This window comes from Camelus ferus, chromosome 9, assembly GCF_009834535.1.
Source record: "Camelus ferus isolate YT-003-E chromosome 9, BCGSAC_Cfer_1.0, whole genome shotgun sequence".
Lineage (NCBI taxonomy): Eukaryota > Metazoa > Chordata > Mammalia > Artiodactyla > Camelidae > Camelus > Camelus ferus.
In genome coordinates, this window is record NC_045704.1 from 70,642,137 (window position 1) to 70,661,218 (window position 19,082).

Here is a 19,082-nt window from a genome sequence, read left to right on the forward strand (position 1 = left end):
GTGATTCCTCCTCACAGAGCTTAAACTGAATTAACTGGTATTTTTCCTCAATTCGGTGGATTTCAACTATCTCACATTCTAACCTGGGAGCCTTTGGTCTTTCTTCCCTCTGCCTCTAGCCCTGTCCCCTCACCCCCACAGGATAAGGGATTTGGATATGAGTGTCCTGCTCTGGAGACTCCACATTTCCCTCAGGGGGCTCTTCCAAACACTGGATTTGGGTACAAAGAATCAGAAGAACCCTTTGGGTCTCATACTTTCAGAAAGCTTTAGCAGGAAGTCATAATAGAAATGCCTTGAATAATTAGGTCTTGACATAATAATGCAGCCTATCAAACACCCCCAATCAGTCATTTAGCCTCTGGCTCACAGACCCACGGTTAGGCTGGGGAAGGAGCTGTGCCTCACGTGTCAGTTTCTGGGGCCCAGACAGGAGGAGCAGGACATACCTGGGGCGCGTTCTTCTCACGCTGAAGGTCCGAGCTCCCAGAAAGAGCAGTGGGGGAGCTGTTGTCTCTTGAGGGCTAAGTTTGGAACGGGCACACTCTGGCTCCCACCTATTGGACAAAGCAAGTATCACGGCCAGGGCTACACCTGGGGGTTAAGGAAGTGCCATCCCCCAGCCCCACAGGGGGCTTGGGTGTGGGGAAGGAGCACTTGTCAAACAGTGGTGGGTACCACCTGGAAATACGAAGCCCTAGCACAGCTTCTGACGCAGTTAATGTGGAGAATAGCTTGCCTTTTGTCTTTCCTATTCTGTCCACAACAGACAAATAGACCTCTTTTTTAAAAAGGTGCCTTAGTTTAAGAAAGCTTACTTTAAGTGAAAAATACTAGAAAGAACTAAAATAAGTTGTGTACATAGTACACAATGGAATCCAGAAGACACTGTGTAACATTTTTGTCCTCCTAAATCCTGATAATTCTGCTCTTCCTGTCTGGAGGGCCTTGCTAATTTTTTTCCCAGAAGTAAAAATAAAATAAACAAAGCAAGGATTTATATTAAGTATTTTGCTGGTTTCCAAAGACCTTTACATTTTTAATTTATTTAATTTTTATATTAATCCTATTATATATATATATATCATCTATATAACAGTATGTGATATACAAAATATATGATATATTATATCATATAATATATATATAGCATATACATATATGGTATTAAATTTTTACATGTTTAAAAATAAAGGAAAACCAGGAAGCAAAAAAAAATTTAAATGACTGATGAAAGTCATACAACTAAGCTTAAACTCCTATCTTTGGATTCCCCTCCTATAATTTTTTTCTACCCAAAAATCATTAGGACAAGCAAATAGATCCAATAACAGGCATAGGCTACGCCCATGAAGATAATTTAACATAATATCAGCTTTTGTTAACCATAAAACCTTCCAATGAACAGAAAGTATATCCTGGATTTCCAGTTGTGTTTTGCATCAAGTTTTGGCTGTTTTGTTTATTAGAAAATGGAGTCCTTTTCTACAGTAACTTTTCTGTAGGAAATATAGAAATAAAAGTCCGCACACCTGTATTGATTCTTCTGCTTCTCCCTGTCTCTGTCCTGACTCCTGGGTCCACACCCTTACTCCCCCTCGTCCCCGTGTCTGTCCATATATAATCGATGGCTTTACTGACCGAAATGCTGTGGAGCACCTGGAGTGATAGCTTACCTATTCACAGAATTGCTAGAGGAGAAGGAGAGCTAGGAATGGAATACTTGCAGCTCTAAACTTTCTAAAAAGGGAAATTGTAGAGAAATAAGAGCAGTTTGGCAGCAAAGAGAAAATAGGGCAGCATCTGAGTCATTTCAGCGAAATTTGGGAAATGGTAATTTTTTGGAAGGGTGGTTTCCTGTAACACAGAAGTCTGTGTGGTGGTGGCAAATATTGTAAGAGGAGGTGGCAGGAAGAGTGCCAGTGAGCGGTGAGCAGTTACGGAAAATGACATGTCTGAAATCCCGCCTCTTAAAATGAAGGGCAACTAAGGTGACTGTGTTTTGTTACAACAGAACTAGGCGCAGTGTGTTGCTTTGTCTTGTTTTGTTTAACTGTGTCTGAAATAATATTTTCCACTGCTGCTTTCCCTAAACCTGGGACTTTAGAAGATCATAGGTTGGGCGGTATGTGGCACTTAAGCCAGTCTTGGAGCAAAGCTTTTGCACCAAATCAGGTTTATGTTGAGGATTGAAAAATAAACAACTAAAGCATATTCTCATTGTTCACCTTTGCAAAACACTGAGCATTAAAAGAAGTATTTAGGGACAAGAAAACGGGGCAACACTTTACAAAGATTGTCATATTTTGAAATTTGAATAACTACGTTAATCAGCCCCAGCGCGATAGCTTACGGCTATCATGTATCTATAATTGTGTCATGGCAACACCCATTATGGCCACATAGCGCAAGTACTAATACGCTATTTAAAAATTATGGGTTTATACTGTATTTTTTATTAACCTGATAATGTTTTCATAAAGTTTATAAGAAAATATTCTTTAATCCAGCTTTTTTTTCTAGCCCTCCCTCAGCAAGGTGCTTTTCATTACAGGCGCATGCATCAAGGAAATCTGGCCCAGGAGAATTTATGTTTCTTACTTGCCTCTATCTGAGAAGGAAAACTTTGCACTTGCGAAGTAAAAAAAGCAAATTGCAAAATATCTCCTTGTGATTTCTGACACCCTAGTCATTTTCAAGCAGTAACAACTATGCATCATTATTAAGGCAGACCAGAGCCTGGATTATCATGGGGATTCGATCACAAAAATTAGTTTTAATGAGAATTACATTTTGTCAGCCAAGCCTCTCTTCCCCTTCCCTTCCTGGATCTAGCAAGAAACAGGGAAAAATACTCAGAGCTAAAATGAGTTCCTTTGGCTGGAATGGAGGAAATGGAAACTATAATAGTAAATATTTATATTACTGTTTACAGGTAAAATCTGCAGTGCAGCACTGTTTCAGCGGAACTGTAGCAATAAACTTCCAACGGATTTCCTCGCTTCTACTCATGATCCCTCGCTGTGAGAAATAGGTTATCTATGTCACTTCTCTGCTCAAAACCTTCCAGTGCTTTCTCATATCTCTCGTGGTAAAATCCAGAGTCCTTATCACAACTTATGAGACCCTCCCCTGTCTGTCTCCTCATCTCCAGGGCAGCTTCCTCGCTGGTACTGTTTTCAGGCTTTGGTCCTTCTCCTTCAGCCACTCTGGCTTCCCTTCCTGTTCTCCCATTACACCGTGATCTCAGGACCTCTGTATTTGCTGTTCCTTTGCCGGAAGCATATTTCCCATGGAAAACTGCATGGCTTGGTCCAACGGTACATTCAAGTCTCTGCTCAAATGCCGGTTTTTTCCAGAGGCCCTCTCAGATCAATACATGTAAAAGGGCACACCTCCTTCCACTGCCCTGCCCAGCCAAACCACCTCACTCCCCTTTGTCTGGTAGTCCTTATCATCAATTAGCATGATTTACATTTGTTCATTGTTTTCATTGTAAACGCTATAATGGCAGCCTTATAAACCAGGTGTTTACCTAAGATCCTTTTTGCAAATAAAAACAATGAGATTTATAGGGGTTAATAGTTTGCTAAATATCAAGGCTTTACACAGTATAACCATAATTAAGCCCTGATTTTCTGTCTCCAGGCCCTATTACCTTTTCCTCCACTTTACCCTAGGTATTGTTTTCTTGAAAAGGAAAAAGCAGTCCTAGAAGGCTGCCCCGGACCTCAGGTGCCAGTTGCAAATCCATGTAGTTATTTGTACTTCTGACCAACTGTCCATAAATCAGAAGTTCTCAAGATCTTCTCCTTGGGTTCAGTTAATTTGCTAGAATGGCTCTCACACAATTCAGAGAAATATTTTACTTATTAGATCACCAGTTTATTAAAAAGTATGTAACTCAGGCACAGTCAGACAGAAGAGATGCATAGGAAAGGTGTGCGGAAAGGACATGGAGCATCCATGTCCTCTCCAGGAGTGCTGTTCTCCCAGCACCTCCATGTTCTCACCAACCCAGAAGCTCTCTGAACCTAGTCCTTTAGGTTTTCATGGAGACTTCATAATACAGACACAATTGATTAAATCATTGTCCATTGGCAATTGATTCAGCCTCCAGCCCCTCCTCTCTCCCAGGAAATCAGAGGTTAGGGCTAAAATTTCCACCCTTTTATTCTAGGTTGGTTCCCCTGGCAACCAGCCCCCATCCTTAGATGCTTTCCAAAATTCATCTCATTAACATAAATTCATTTGTGGTGGAAATGGACTTGTCATGAATATCAGGACACCCGTTTCACATCAACAGCCCTGAGGCAGATTTCTGGAACTGAGGACAAGACCAAAGAGTCTAACAAAGGATACTCCCATTGCTCTTATCACTGAACCTTGCAAGGAGACCAGATATATATGAAAAATATATTTTAGTCATCTGAAAGACCAAATATAAATTTCTTATAAATTACAATATCGCATAACTTTATCTAAAAACTAGTTCTCCTTCACCCTCCTTCCTCCAGCCACATTCATGGTTTTGCAATTCAAACTGCTCAAGCTTTAGACTTTGTAGACCAATTTCCATTTGCCTAGAAAACACTCCTCCTGCTTTTCATAGGGCTGAATCAATCTTTGTCATTTGATTCTCAGCTGAAGTGTCACCTACGCAGAGAAGTCCTACATGGACTGTCCAACGTAAGGATGTAAATCCTCAGTCTCTATTGATTAATAAAATTGAGCTTCAGCAAGAGAACAAATTAATGGAGTGGAAGGTGTTTTTGTTTGTTTTTGTTTTGTTTTGTTTTGTTTTTAGGTAGGAGGTGTAAAGGATATGTCATATTGAAGAAAGACATGTTGACCTTAAACAAATGGACCATTAGTTATTTCTCCAGCAAGAATAGGTTTATTTGGAATCAGCAAAGAATTGTGATTTAGGGTCTGCAATCATGGTGGAACATGAGCAAACCCCACAGGACACGGAGAGTAGAACTCTTTCACAGAAGGGGAAAAGGCAGCTGGGAGAGCTACAATAAATAAGGGGTCCGTTGTAGGAATTGAGAGTTCAAAGTATGGCGGCTTTTCATTCTGAGTTGTGACACTCTCATTGGCTGAGCCGTTGCCGGGAAAGAAGAGGAAGTGTTTCTTCTTCCTGTTGGACCCCTTCATCTTTGTAGGGTGTGAGAGCTCACCCTTCTGGCCTCCTGACTCTATGTCAGTTGAGGTTTCTATTAATGTTCACAGACCAAAACTAAGCAAGAGAACAGGGCATTTAGACCTGGAGGGTGAACCTCCAATGTAAAGCGAGCAGCCGTGCAAAGGCCCTCAGACAAGAGTGAGTGTGTCAGGAGTAGCAGAGAGGCCATGGTGGCTGGAGCTGAGTGAGCAGGAGAACGGTAGAGGGTGAAGCCAGACAGTGACCGTAAGACCGGATCATGAAGTGATTTTGCAGGCCATGGTAAAAAATTTGGATTTTATACTGAGAAAGATAGTGAACCTTTAAAGGATTGTGAGGAGAGGCATTATACAATCAAGAATATACTTTTTAAAAAGCTGAATGATAAATAAATGAAAAAGAAATTAGTCTTAAAACACAAAATCTCTAACTATGTCTCTCATGTTGTCAACATCCGGCTGGTTCTTGAAGAGCAACAGACGCCATATTTAAAGAGGACCCCCCCGCCACTGCCTGTGCTCCTCTCCTGCTTTACTTTCCCCCCGTAGCACTCATTATCTAATATTCTATGTATTTTGTGTTTTGTCGATTTATTTTTGTTTGTCTCCTTCCACTAGAATGACAGCTTCTTGAGGACAATTTTGTCTGTCTTGTTCAGTGCTTCATCTCGAGTGCCTGGAACAGCACCTAGAATTGTGCAGGTGTTTGGTACACAGGTGCTGAAAGAATGAACAAGTAAATGCAGATGGAGTATAACTGTGGGAGTCCCATTGTCCATGTGGCCCCAAAGCATTGACTGCCTGGACGTGATGCCATTTCCTTCTCTGGGCTCACCCAGTGCCCCCATCCTGTGGTTGGGAGACCTGCAACGCTAGTTCTTTCCACCCTCCATAAAGTCCCTACGCCTCCTATCCAGGAATTATTTAATCTGAAGTTTCCCTTTGGAACAAAAAGATGTCCTTCCCTCTTTCATAGTCTAAGAAACACATTGAGAAAACTCTCCAGTAGTTGAAAAGAGATATTGTTATAAGAAATAAAAATCATCGTTTACTTCGACTTCCAGAAGAACAACGTATATACATCTTATGTTTACTTTTACCAAACCCATAAAATGATGACGGCTTGACCAATTTTGTAAGTGCCTTATTTTCACAATATATTTTCTGCTTACAACCCTTTTTTCTTTTCAGGCTACTAACATATGGCCAAGATTTATCTCACTGAGCAGATCACCTGCTTTTAAACGACATACATGATACCAATAAGTAATTTCCTTCTGTGACAACAGTTGAAAGATTAGAAAATGCTTATCCTTCAAATGCACACCCATAGTTATTTTCCAAGGTTACTTTGATTGAAGGGATAAAATTTTAAAAAACATCTCTTCTGGGAGAAAATACATATGTATATGTATATGGTAGACAAGTTCAAACACATATTCTTAGTATTTGGCACATACAATTCAAATTTATACCACTTTCAAGGTCTTTCATAAGCTGAAATTATAGTTGCCACTGGACACTGGAGTTATGATACGGAGTAACACATAGACATGCTGGTGTACTTGTGGGAGCGGGTGAGCTATGAGTGTCCTTCTACTCCACCATCTTGGCCTCCCTCTAGACATACTGAGGTAGATTTTTCTAATATTTTCATGCTTGCACAGTGTTTCCATTGTAAATTCTTTTTAAAAAGTACCATTGGCAATGAAAAAAATAGTCTAGAGTTAACAATGAAATATAGCTTGAAATGATTAGAAGCAAAATCTAGTTTCTTCTAGAAAGAAGAAAAAATATACTACATCTTGCAATATTGACATTTGTATCTGGGGTGATTACAGCTGATGTCTGATAAAGCTTGATATAATAGAAAAGGAAAAAGAGGGGGAAGCTTCTCCATCAATTCTCATTTCCTGTGATAAATATTAATTTCAACATCTGGTGAAGGAGTAGAGAGGAAGAGACAGACAGAAAGATGATTGAGTTGAGAATTCCCTGTGACTTTGTGTTGTAGAATAGAAATTTCAAACGGTGGATTTGAGCTGGGGTTATCCCAGGAAATAATCTTGCATTAAGCTAATTATAAGTTGAAATTAATATTTAACTCTTAAATATTAATCTTCTCAAGAATGTCATGACAATTTTGCAAAAATTCAAATTCTGATTCAATAGGTCTGATGTGTTGCTTAGGGTCTGCATTTCCTACGAGTCTCCAGGGAATGATGATACAGTTAGTCAGAGGACCACACTTTGTCAGTTCCAAGGTCTAGTTCGTTTCCCAGGAAACGTTATACATTTTAATGTGAACATACTGCAAAAGGTGATTATTTAAAAAAAAAACAACCTACTTCCCAGAATATCATATAATTTATTCCAAGCCAAGGTAAATGCTTCCGTATCATTTCCTGCTATATATGATTCACACCAAAGTTACTTCTGATTGTGAAATTAGAGACAAATAAAGGGGTGATTGTAGTTTGACACAAAGGCCTTTCCATATCATATTCCAAATTTTCATTCTAGGTCTGAAATCATGTAATAGATGAGATATTGTTAAAATATTGTCCTCAAAATCAATCCATAAGCAAAATTATGGAATGACTAACATGTCTCAGAAAACTTGCCTAAAAATTCCTACTAATATAACTTTCTTACTCTGAATTTCCATCTTTACCAATTCTGAATAGTTCATTCTGGTGTTTATTAAAATAAAAATTAATGCAGAAAACTGGAATTGGGGAGAGTTTTCAGAAGACTATTGTAGTAGTTCAGGAGAGAGGTGGTGATGGCTTCACTTATACACCAGCAATAAACAAGGGAGAAGAGGAGGCGTTGGAGAGAAACCTGGGAAGCCAAATTAATAGGCTCTGGGTATGTGCTATTAGAGACTTTGTTTTCCTATTAGGTTAGTGCTATTTATTGAATAATCTTTCTGCCACTGATTTGAAATGCTATTTTTATTACATACTTTATGTTACAATTCTCCCATATAGGCTTGGCTTTATCTGTTATTCCTGGTCGTTCTGTTGATTTGTCCATCCGGGGCTGGTACCACACTGCTTTAGTGCTACCCAGCCCGTGGAATGTTTCAAAATTTCCCCATGATTGTTCTTCCAGGTGAACTTTAGAAGCATTTAATAAAATTTCAAACATCCTGTTGAGATTGTGTTGAATGTTTAGATTAATTTAGTGCAATCGATATCTTTCCAATTTAAGTATCCCAAATGAAGAATAGAGGATATCTATTTTTATTCAGATCTTATTTTATAGCTCAAAATCTATGGTTTATCTGTATGGATGCATTTATACATTTATTTTAAGTTTTATCCTTGGAAATTTCTCTTTATATTATTATAGGTGACATAGTTTTCCTTCCCTTTCCTTTCCAGCTGAGTATAATGAGAAGACTTTTAGATAATTGGACAATTTATTTAGATTATTTAGGTTATTTGGCAACTCAACTTACTGAGCCCTCTTACTGCTTATATTGATTTTTCAGTTAATTTCTTGGCATTTCTAGTTATATGATGATATCATTTACAGCCATTCGTGTATTTTCATTTTTTTTCCCCATTGTTCACATGTTTTATATTTATACAATGGAATACTACTCAGCCATAAAAGAGAATAAAATAAGACCATTTGCAGCAACATGGATGGACCTGGAGATCGTCATACTAAGTGAAGTAAGTATGACACTATTGAATAATACAGACGGCAGTAAACATCCTTCTGTTTTGAATTTCTGACTTTAAGAGAATACTTTTATAGTTTATGCAAAATACAAGATGCATATCATAATTTATATTGATATTTATACAGTGATCTTTTTAATATAATGTGGTTTTCGTGTATACGAAAGCCTCCTATTTCTATTTTGTTCATAGCTTTTAAAAAGGAAGAGGTGTTGAGTTTTAGCCAATACTTTTTAGTATCTATTGATTCCATCATATGACTTCCCTTGTAACTTCTTACTACAACTAATCATATCAGCAGATTCCAGATGTTGAACTACCCCTTTATTCTAAGGATAATTCCACCTGGTCGTAATGCAAAACTTTTAAATTTATTATCTTAGTGTATTAACAATCTGGGGAGATTGTTATATTTTTGCACCAATATTCACAGGCAAATTTGTTTTTTTTTTTAATTGGATGTTATCTTTGTCAGATTTTAACATATGTGTAACTCAATGCACAAAATACTCAGAAAGATTTCCTTCTTTCTTCTGAGGTCAGATACAGTTCAAATAGGGGGTGGATATAGCTCAGAGGTAGAGCAAATGCTCAGCATGTGGGAGGTTCTGGGTTCAATCCCCAGGACCTCCATTAGAAAATTAAAAAGCAGATACAGTTCAAATAAAAGAATGTTCCTATTTCTAGTGCTATTTTAAAAGAATTCATACTGAAATTGCCTGGATTTGAAATATTGTTCAAGGGTATCTCTTGACAACTTTCTCAGTCTGTTAACAGGTATCAGACTCTAAGTATGTTTCTCTTCTTGGGTCCAATGACATACTTCATATTTTGTCATTGATACCATCTCATTCTGGGCGTCAGATATTATTCAGTAGTTGAGAGAAGCACGACTGCATAATTCTCTTTAGTTTTCCGGATACCTTTCCTAACTTAATTTCCTTGTTTTGCATTTGGAGTGTGTGGGTTTTGTTTTTGTCTTTCCTTTGATGATCAAATTCCTTCTCACTCTTCCAGTTGCTGCTGCTGCTGCCATTTCCAAGAACCACATCGGGGCAGTTTGTGACGAATTCCACTTTCTTTCCCTCTTATTCCAAAATTCATTAATATCTTTATTAAGCCATTCCTTCTGCCTTCTTCACATATATTTTGGTCATCTTTCCTAGTTACTTGGGTTGGGTGCTTAACCGATTTTAATTCTTCCATAGATTGTGGCAAATCTCTTTACAATAATACATGCTAGTCTGTGTGCATCTTTGGTTTCATCTCCGTCTATCTTTCTGTCTGTCCTTGGCTCATATAGAATTACTCCTACTTTAACTAGATTTAGGTGTGACACATTCACACAGTGTGGATTGTAGCTTTTTTCCCTCTTTAATTTGAGCTCATACCTTTTTAGCATTTAATTCCGGTTTGATGTTACTTTCTAATTCATATTTTTGTACAATTACATTTGCTTTATTTCCCTCATCTGTTCCCTTCTTTTTGCTTATTTGTTGGTTTTTGTGCTTCCTTACTGCTCTTTTCATATTCTAACATTTGCCATATGGCTTATATGTTTCTCCTTAAATAATCTAGAAGGAATTCTTTTTTCCCATTATATTAATGAAAAGCTAAAAATATTCTTAATGCTAATCAAATTAGATTATAATATGAAGGTTACAGTAGACATTACTAGTGTTCACCAATAAACAGTTTTCCTTGTTTCTGCTGCATGAGAAAAGCTGGACTTCCCTGAACTCATAGTTAGGTGGGGTCCTAGGACTAGTCCTGGTCAATGAAATGTGAGCAGCTGTGACCCGTGTCATTCCAGGTTAAGACACTGAGAAGACTGTGTCACAGTCGTGTTCCTCTCTCCAGCTTATGTGGCACTTGGGAGATTACACATTGGTAGAGCCTCCACACTGGGACCGTTAATGACCCATGGAGCCGAGCTCATGCTGCCAACCCAGCAGTGCATGTGGGTGACTGAGAAATAAACCTTGGTTAAGTCATGGACATTTCAGAGTTAAAACTGTTGCCACAGAAAATCCTAGTTTCTCCCGACTGATCTAAGTAGAGAAGAGAATATAAGCACATGCAACGTAACCTAAAATTAACACTAAAATAGCTGGCAGTGGCAGAAAGTAAGCATTTTGCTCTCAGGAAAGACAGTTTAGTGGCAAACACGCAGGCTTTGAAATCAGTCTTGGGTTGATTGACAAATTGCATGACTATGGCTAGTTACTTAATTTCTGCACATTTAGTTTTCTTGTTTATAAAATAAGTTTAATAACTACCTCGGGAAATTTCTCTGAAGATTAAATTAAAATAACGTTTGTTTGATAAATGCTGGAAAGAGTGTGGAGAAAAGGGGACCTTCCTACACTGTTGGTGGGAATGTAGTTTGGTGCAGCCATTATGGAAAACGGTATGGAGAGTCCTCAAAAAACTAAAAATAGACCATATGATCCAACAATCCCACTCCTGGCCATAAAACTGGAGGAAGCTCTAATTTGAAAAGATACACACACCTCAGTGCTCATAGCAGCACTATTTACAATAGCCAAGACATGGAAACAACCTAAATGTCCATTGGTAGATGACTGGATAAACAAGTTGTGGTATATTTATACAATGGAATACTACTCAGCCATAAAAAATAATAAAATAAGGCCATTTGCAGTAAGATGGATGGACCTGGGGATTGTCATACTAAGTGAAATAAGCCAGAAAGAGTAAGAAAAATATCATATGATGTCACTTATATGTGGAATCTTAAAAAATGACACAGATGAACCTATTTATAAAACAGAAACTGACTCAGTCATAGAAAAAAAAATTATGATTACCAGAGGGGAAAGGGGGTAGGTAGGAGGGTAAATTAGGAGTTCAAGATTTTCAGATACTAACTATTGTATATAAAATAGATAAACAACAAGTTTAAACTGTGTAACACAGGGAACTATATTCAATATCTTGTAGTAACCTATAATTAAAAAGACTATGAAAAGGAATATATGTTATACATGTATGACTGAAACATTATGCTGTACACCAGAAATTGACACATTGTAAACTGACTATACATCAATAAAAAAATTAATTAAAATAATGTTTGTTAAACATCTAAAGTCTAGTTGCTTCTAATCAAAGTACATATAATTATTACTGAATTTCTATTATGTATTCATATTTCAAAGCAGAGCATTATTAAAAATTTTTGCTGATAAAATCTTACTCATATCAGTGGAACTTATCAGATAAAGGCAAAAAAACTAGTTCAACTCTTATTATATAATGATTAAGTCCATATACACAAAAAGACCCAGAAACCTTGATGTTTTTCAAAGAGACAATATTCTCACATATATAATGTGTTAAATTGTCTGTGTTTACATAATTGGAACTTGATGTTTGAATTCTTTATATTGCAAAGTTTATGTTAAGGTGTTTTCTGTCTAAATGAGTACATAGGTGAAAAAATATAAAATACAGGACTTATTTTAAAATATAAACTAGATATTTCTATTGTCTCTCCAGAATATCAAATAGCCTAGTGAATTTGTTAAAAGACAAAAACAGTCTTTGAACAATTGCTGGCTTAGGTGGTCAAATATCCTTATTTTCATTTTTACTGTTTTTAATCACTGAGAAGTATTTTTGTTGGTCATTTTCAGAGGCAACTGAGTTGATTTTCATTTTTTTAGAAATTAGGAGTGTGTATAAGTGCATGTTTGTGTATAAGTGTACACCAAGATTTTCTTTTTCTTACATCATTGACAGGGAAGTCTCTAAAATATGCTTATCTACCACTATGCTTCATTTCTTCCCTCAAACAAGGATCTTTTTAGTTTGAAAAATAACAATGCTTAGACAAATTCTGGTGGATATGTATTGACTCATACTTACCTACAGTAGAGCCTGGAAATTTTAACTGTTCTTTATCTGGTGAAAATAATAAAATGAATTCAATGCTTTAAAAGTTTCAATGCTTGAAACAAAAACTAAAAACCACTGAATGCAGGCTTCACAAATATTTTTACTAAATCTTTTCATAGAAAATATTTGACCAATTAAAATATTTTAATGTAGTTTTCTTTAGATTGTTACTTCTAATATTAGAAACAGCTGAATTTGCCTTAGCAATTCCAATGGATAATTTACTTCAGGGATGCAAATGCTGATTTTAGAAATGTGATTCAAAATATATTGACCTAATATTTAAAATCAAAACATACCCTAAAGGGCTTCTCTTACTAAATAATGAAAGGGATAAAAAAAAAAAGTGGGGGGAATATAAAGCTAATACTATTAACTACTTATTCTGGAAAATCAGATGCTAATATCATATCAACTTGAATTTTCTTTTCATTTCTAAAATATATCCCAGAAATGGTCAACTTTTTAAAAAAGCACACAGGTGATAAAAGGAAAAAAAATGCAATTATGACTATGGCAACAGGACAGAAATATTTTGCCAAAGAAATAGTTTTGTGCTTGGATAATACAAATATGGAGAATGCACTCCAGACAGCAAATCCGTGGTTTATGTGGACGATCGTATTTTGACCACCCCAAAGGAATCGTGCAGGCTGCAGTTCTGAAACGTACATATGCTGGCAAGGAAAGTGATCAGGGTTAGAGGTTGTAGCTCTCTTGCTACCGTTTTCTACCCAGTAGCCTATCTCCTATGATGTCGCAAGCCTTTTGCAAAGTGTCTGCCTCCCTAGAGTCAGGTAGTTCTCCTGGTAATGACTGACATCAGTGCATTTCTTACCGAAGAAAAAGTAGCTCCCTGTCCAGGGTTTGAAAGCGATAGTTGAATTTAAGGTTCCGTGTTATATCTCCTAATGGCAGCATTGGTCAGGGATGCTCTTAAGAGACAGAGGTAGTGAAGACGCAAAAGCAACCTAAAAAGAGACATCTCCTGGAGATGGGATGTGAATCGTCTGTTTATTCATGTATTTTAACCTAGGACACAAAAGGCAAATTCCTGTGGCTGACTTTAGCAGATATGTTCACATCTGGGGCAGTTTCCAGAGGCAGCACGGCGTAAGGAAAACAAGTTTTGGGTTCCAGAAAAAAACAGGTAAGACGACTGACTCTCATCTCCCAACACTGGCCAGCTCTGAGGCTAGGGGAAAGTTACTTGGTCTGTGTGAGCCTCAGTGTTCTCATCTATAAAGTGGATTTAATGATAATTATCTTGCAATGTTGTAGCGAGAGTTGAAGCTAACACATTTAAAGACCTGAGCAGCTAGCATTTATCAACAGTGAGCTACAGTCATACTCGCTTCTGTAATTTCAGAGTTTCTGGTGGACTAATCTGGGGCAAGGTCTTAGCCTTTTGATGTCAAAACTGAGTTTCTCTTCCCTTTTCCCTTTCCTTCTTTCCTTTCTTCTTTCTTTCTTTATCTCTTCCTACCATCTCACCCCTCAATTTAATGAATCCTCCCTAATGTATTTTTGACTGTATTTTGTCCCATCTGCTAGTAGTAAATGACATTGCATGTTGAGATTTCCAGGCCACCTTAACTAGGTTACATTCCTGTTTATTTTTCTAGTTTTATCTCTTTTGACATAAGCAGGAAGAAACACCATAGCTGTGAGGTTTTGCAGAAAACGTATCATTTGTTTTACTCAGATTTATCCTTGGAACAAATTGAGCTTCCAAGCAATAAAACTGCCATGCACAAGGCTTCTTTCAAAGAAATTCTACTTGAAAATGTATTGGGGACTCGATTATGAGATGGGAGTGACAAGATTCTGATAACAAAAACAACCATTCCTTTCAAAAGAGAGAAACACAGTGCACTTTCTAAGTGCGTTTGAATGTTATTGTGTTTAGGGCAATACTGAACTATACCTCAGTGCTGTTTTCCTGTGAGCATAATTGGGCACTAAGCCATGGAATCATAGTTTGTAAACTAGAGCGCTGGAAAAGAACGTGGGAGGGTCCTGGAGTTTCTCAGCAACACCGGTGTCTCGGAGGATAGCCCTAAGCACGTCCCTTAGCCTCTCGGAATTTCCATTCCCACATTATTGAGTAGCTGGGTTTAGGATTTTCCTTCCTCTTGGGAACAAGGTTGTGCCTTGACTATACCGTGACTCTGCTCCTCCTACTCATCTCCTTTTGATTCTTTCTTTATATCTCTAGTTGTGGAGAATCTTTTCTGCTAGTCTTCAGGTCATTCTTATCAATCATTGCTCTGTAAATAGTGGTAATTTTGGTGTGCCCATGGGAGGGGATGAGCTCAGGGACTCCCTACTCCACCATCTTGTCCACTCCTGACTCACTGTCCCTTGTCCTGGTCCCTGTAATACCCCCATTTTACCCAGGAGGAAACCTTAGGGCCAAGGGTGAAAGTTTGTCCAGGACCTCTGAGCAACAAACATTATCATCATCCCTGGACACCTGTTGTTCCTAACCCTCATACACGACAAACTCCATGCCCTCGAAGCAAACTCTTTACTGTAATGGATGTATGCAGCGTATTCTTTAGGATTCCAGCTGATGAAGCTAGCCAATACCGTTGACCTTCTCCTGGGGAGAAAAACAATTCACTTGGACAGTAATGTCTCAGGATTTTAGTGAGCCCTTCTTATTTCTCACAAATCCTGGTCTGATATGGATGATATAAAGTTCCCTAGGGGTTCTATTTTGTTGCAATAAATGTAGATTATTAGCTTCTTTGATCTTCTCAAGCCTCCTTACAGGAAGATGGCATCCACTTGCTAAAGCTTTTAGCCTTAAAAAGACATGGGATGACAAGGAAAAATGGTAGTTTGCCCAAACCCGGGTTTGATATTTAGGACGTCTGATGTCAGAACAAGGGCTACACCGAGATCCGGACAGGCTCCATGGTGTCCCAAGTTTCCCCAAACCCAAAACTAAGTGCCAACTGTTCAGTTTTCTCAGACTAGTTGATTATTGCCAAAATTGGATTCCAAACGTCTCTCTTATGGCCAAGCTTCTGTATGTTTTACTAAGAATAACAACCCTGACCCAATTTTATGAGAAGAAGCAGACTACATAGACTTCAAGGACTTAAAAGAGAGTTTAATAAACCCACCTTCCCCTGGGCATCCCAGTTATCCAGTTTCCTTTTTCCTTTTTGTGTATGAAAAGGAAGGGAAGACCCGAAACATGGGGACCACCATCAGTCCGTTGCAGGTGATGGCCAGCAGCTGGACCATGTGACATGGAGATACTCCCCTTGCCTAGAGCCATCGTAGCCACTGCCCCTTTGTTTAAGACCACCAAGATAACCATTGTGGGGTCTGCTTCGGCCACTTTTGTGCCTTGTGCAGTGCCTCCTAAATTGTGTTCACACTCAGCAGTTCTCCGTCAGCTGCCTCACCTCTTGTGAAGTCCTGTTGGTAACTGCTCCTCTCGTAACTTGTTACACTGCAATGGCCTTCGCCTTGCCGCTCTTCTCCCCGCGTCTCTGACACAGTCTGTGGCAGCTCTTTAACACTGATGACTCACCTCCTAACGCCTGGTGATGATCTGGAGGGAACTCCTTGGAGTAATGCTGACTTCTTACGGTTCACTGGTGGTTCTCGTTTGGAAGATGGTAAAGGCTACCATTGTGCTGGGTGTCCTACTGCAACTTCTTTTTATATTGTTGAAGCAGCAGCTTCACCTATGGCTACTTTGGCCCGACAGGCTGAACATATGCCCTTGTAGTTTAGCCAAGGGCAAGACTGCCAATATTTATGCTGGTGGCAGATATGCTTCTGGAGTGAGCTCGTCAGTTTGGAATGTGGTGGATGGCTTCCCTTACTGCCAGTGGCAATAAAATTTAACATGGCCCTTATGTTCAGGAATTATTGGATGCAATACTTTTACCTGCCACTTTAGCTCTTATTAAGATTTCAGGGCATCCTAAACTTGACTCCCTGGAAGCTGAGGGGGTCGCCTTGCGGACATTTCTGCAAGGGATGCTGCCCTTAAAGAACCTGTTGCAGTCAAACATTTGTTGTGTTCCCAAGGGAGAAAAACTGGCTAGAAAAGTCCAATAATTGGCCTTAGAACAGGAAAAGCAAGATTGGAAATTCAACAATTGTTGGTTTGATAAAAAGATAAAGCTCTGGTTTGGACCAAACAACCCACTCCTGCCAGAGGCCCTTAAATTCTTGCAAGGAACCACTGTACGTGCATTAAACCATTGGTCTACTGATGAAATGACAGCCTTCATGAGTCAACATTGGTGGGGAAATGTGTGGTGGTAGTTAACAAAGTCACTGAAGGAAGCTTCTACCTATTCAGAGGGGTAAAAATTAAGAGGCAGCATGTGTAACTAGACTGGAGTCTTAATCTATTTAGGCTCCCAAAACAAAAATCCAATAAACTGTGTGGCTTATAAACAATAAGCATTTATTTGCCACATTTCTGGAGGCTGTGAAGTCTGAGATCATGGCTTCGGTGGATTTGGTGTCTGGTGAGAGCCCCTTCCTCATCGACATCTGTCTCCTGACTATAACCTCATACAGCAAAGGGGCAAAGGAGTGTCCTCCAGCCTCTGTTATGGGGCATTAATTCCACCTATGAGGGTTCGGCCTTCTAGTACCTTCACATTAGGGATTATATCTTAACATATGAATTTTGGGGGACTGCAAACATTCCGTCTATGGCAAGTGGTCTTTAGTTGTAGAAGTCTTTTGTCAAATAAGATATTTTAGAGAACTCCAAGATGCAAAATATATAAAAAGGAAGGTACCCTGGGACATGCAGAAAACCCAAATCATACCAGCTCAGACACCTTTCACATCTGCTCCCCCAGACTTGGCAGCACCCGAGGCACCTTCTGGTTATGCTATGGCACCAAGAAGGCCACTGGGAAATAGCTGGTGCAGTATTTTGATTTACAATAAATATGTGTTTGGCCATGCAGAGGACCAAAGTGAGAAGTTGATAGCTGCTCTCACGCCACAGTTCCTGCCTCCCAGCTCCCCAAACCTTTGGAATTTGCTGAGCAGTAAGAGCCATGGAGCAGCTATTGTTATAATATTTATTCTCTTGCTCTCAGTTCTTGACAAATTTCAGAGCCATAAAGGTGAAATGGGTGTCTTGTTATTCACAATAAGCCCTTTTTGGTCACAACTGGCTCTACGTAAATGAGATGAATTTTGGAAAGCACTGAAGGATGGCGGCTGGTTGACAAGGGAACCGGCCTTGAATAGAGGGGTGTAACCTTCAGCCCCACCCCCTGATTTCCAGGGATGGGAGAGGGGATAGGGTTTGAATCAATTACCGACAGCCAGCGAGTTAACCAATCATGCCCATGTAATGGAACCTCCATAAAAACCCAAAAGGAGAGGGTTTGGAGAACTTCCAGGCTGAGGAATCAGAACACTTCCATAAGCCACCGTGCTGGGCCCCAGCCTCCCTTGTTTGAGACCTCGCCCTGTGTATTTCTTCATCTGGCTGTTGATTCATATCCTTCAGCATCCTATATAAGAAATTGGTAATCGATGAGTAAACAGCTTTCCTGAGTTCTATGAGCTACTCTAGCAAGTTAGTCAAGCCCAAGGAGGTGGTGTGGGAACCCCTGATGGATGGCCTTGGGTCAGAAGCACAGACGACAGCCTAGCTTGCGGCTGATGCCTGCAGTTGAGGGCGGTTCTGTGGGACTCAGCCCTTCATCTGTGAAATCAGAGTCTATGTCCAGAAAGGTAGTGTCAGAGTTGAGCTGAATTCTCAGACACTCTGTTAGTGTCTGAGAATTGCTTGGTGATGTAGGGGGAAACCCATCCCCTCAACACTGGAATTGGGTGCAGAACCCAAAAGGTCTAGGAAAACACCATTAAGTTGGACAGATTTGGTTTCTGGTCTCAGCTCTGCACCTGCTTGTTCTCAGAACCTGAGCAACTTAATGACTCTGATGATGTTTCCTTATTGTGAAGATTATAAGAGATTATGGCCATAAAACATCAGCATATGAACTGAGTACAGTATAGATGCTCAGTAAACATCTCTGTTGGAAGAAAATTCAATAGACATTAGCACTGAGCTCTTCCTAATAAGTTAAATTGATGAGGCTTGTTGATTACTTAAATAGTAAGGTCACATTTGACCATGTGCATTTTCATTTGGAGAAGACTGTGTAAGTTCTTCACATCATCTCTATGTCCAAAGTGGAGATGGTAAAAACCCAAGAAATCACACAGTAAGACTACTCGTTATGATTCAGAAACGCGAGTTAGAAAGTACAGGTGTCTCTCTGCTTTGAGAGC

General features: G+C 39.0%; 1 protein-coding gene across 3 annotated transcripts in view; it reads left to right on the forward strand.

Annotated features, from left to right (window-relative positions):
- LOC106730414 (atherin-like) overlaps positions 1 to 19,082 on the forward strand; it is a 128,415-nt gene that overhangs the window by 80,348 nt on the left and 28,985 nt on the right. Inside the window, exon 3 of one of the 3 annotated variants that reach the window (XR_004322688.1) lies at positions 13,819 to 13,889. The exons of 1 other annotated variant lie outside the window; for it this stretch is intronic. The gene's annotated coding sequence lies outside the window, so the exon portion shown is untranslated. Of the gene's footprint in view, positions 1 to 13,818; positions 13,890 to 13,912; positions 13,933 to 19,082 lie in introns of those variants that run through there. One more of the 3 variants, XR_001366871.2, reaches the window with a different exon arrangement.